This window comes from Propithecus coquereli, unplaced genomic scaffold (assembly GCF_000956105.1).
Source record: "Propithecus coquereli isolate 6110/MARCELLA unplaced genomic scaffold, Pcoq_1.0 Scaffold168, whole genome shotgun sequence".
In the NCBI taxonomy this organism is placed as follows: Eukaryota; Metazoa; Chordata; class Mammalia; order Primates; family Indriidae; genus Propithecus; species Propithecus coquereli.
Window position 1 is genome coordinate 2,397,593 of NW_012141413.1, and position 2,414 is coordinate 2,400,006.

Here is a 2,414-nt window from a genome sequence, read left to right on the forward strand (position 1 = left end):
CCAAAGGTGTGGGGAGCCGGGTACTGGGCCCACCACGGAAGTTCGCGCTGGGAAACTGTTCCCCGTCCCGCCACGCCGCCCGCCGAAGTCAGCCACTCGCCCGCGGCCCCGGCGGAAGGCGGCGCGCCGTCAATCCCCTAGGCAACGTCGCCGCTGTGGTCGCTGGGAGTTGTAGTTTGCCTGGCCCAGCGGCGCCCTGCCTAAGCGCAAAGGGGCCGGTGGGAACTACACTTCCCCGGAGCCCTCGGGACGGGGGCGGGCCCTGGCCGTGGGGGCGGGCCTCCGACTGGAGGCGGTGAGTGTGGCGGCTCATTTGTAAATGCAGCGGCGACTCTGGAGTAGGTTCCAGATAACTGAGCGGCTGGGACATTGCAAAGCGGTAAGTCATGGGCGAAGGGAACTGAGGAGCTCGTTGTCCGCCGCCCCGCACCTGCGAGGACCGGGGCGATGCGCGGGGAGGGCCCGTTCGGGGCTCGGGGCTGGCTCGGCGGGGCGCGGAGGGAGCGGGGTGCCGGCCCACTGCGGTCCAGCAGCCTCGCAACGTTAGCGCTGCTTTGTTCTTTGCAGGGCCTGAGGAGCCTGCCCCTCAGGTGGGTCTCTCTGGGCGTGGGCTGGGCGTGACTGTAAGCTTCCGTTAGAAACGCGGTAGTCGCAGTCCGCTGCGGCAGGGTGCGGAAGTGGGGATGCTTGCTGTCCTCTGTCAGAGCCCGTGTCGCTCGGCCTCGTCAAGGGCTTCTCTCGTGAAGCTTTCAAGGACGTGTTGTATTTTGGGGGACTGATAAATCACCTCCCAAACCAACTAGTTACGTCTTACGGTCTAAGAGTGGCTTTGAATTTGCCGTTTGTATTCTCTTCCCCCTCTTACCGTACAGAGGATTTATTTTTTTTGCAGATTGCTTTAAAGAATCTTTACCTAGCACTCTTTGGAGGTTTCAAGGCTGTCAGTTTGTCAGATTTTTAAAAATAGCTTTATTGACGTATAATTGATATACAATAAAATGGCACATGTTTAATGCATACAGTTTGATGAGTTTGACATATGCATACACTGATGTTCATCAGATTTTGATATCTGTAAAATCTGAGTCCACATACTGATTTTTTCTAGGCATTTTGCTATATACGTGCTTCCTTTACCAAGACCTTGTATCAGTTAGAAATAGCAGATTCATGTGAAACAGTTTTTATACTTTTTGCTGCTATTAAATATATGTTTAGGATCACAGTCATGAAATTGAAGTGAAAATCTGGAGGATTTTTTTTTTTTGAGTGGCGGTTTGGGGAGAAATGTCTTAATGCTGCACCACAAGGGTACTTTCACTTGTCAGTCTAGTAGGGAATTTTTCTTAAATACTTGTCTGTGTTATGAAATGACCTTGTAGCTTGTCTCCTGTCTAAATGTAGATTTCAAAAGATTTCTTGGTAAGGTCATTGAAATTTAAGCAAGTTTATCTGGTTGATTTTGAAGAAAAGTCATTACATTTTTAGATAGATTTCCAACTCCAATACAGTTAGAATTAGTTTTGATTATAACAGACTTTAAAAAATTATTCATAAGTAACAGATATCCAGTAAAGTGTGCTAATCTTAAGAGTACAGCCAAATGTATACACCCCATGTATTGAGCTTCCCAGTTGTGGAAGTCAAAGTAAAAATGTAGAGACAAATCTCTACATTTAGCATTTTATTTGGGAAGAAAGAATTTAAGTTTCGGCATACGTGCAGACTGGGTCGTCTTCAGTATGTCTAGAGAACAAAGAGAGGCTGGAGGTTTTATAAAAAAGAGAAATGTTACATACGACTCTTTGAGAAAGTTCATTGGACTAGTAAGGTTCTAGGGAGCTGGCAAGTTTGGTTGGCAGGTGAAGGTGGTGGGCTAAAGTAGTCCTAGAGTTGCAGCAAGTTATCTCAGTAGCTAGAGATGAAACTGGTCTCAGTTTATAAGAGGCACTTTCAGCAGCCACACTTGTGGAGAGTTTCATTCTTGGAGCAATGTTATGTGTCCTGAGGTTTTTGTCCATTTAATGACAAGTTTTATTCCTGAATTTTAATAAGGCCTAGTCTCACTTGTAATTGCTTTGAAAAATGAGATTTTTTTTTTCTTCTGCCTTCCTTTTCTTTTTTTTTTTTTATTGCTGCATATTATGGGAGTACAAATGTTTAGGTTACATTACCCTTTCCCCTCCCCCCCAGTCAGAGCTTCAAGCGTGTCCATTCCCCAGATGGTGCGCATTGCACTCAGCACTCACTATGTTTGTATATACCCATCCCCTCCCCCCTCCTCCCTCCTCCCATCTGCCTGACACCTGATAAATGTTATTCCTATATGTGCAGTTAGGTGTTGATCAGTGAAACCAATTTGCTGGTGAGTACATGTGGTGCTTATTTTTCCATTCTTGGGATACTTCACTTAG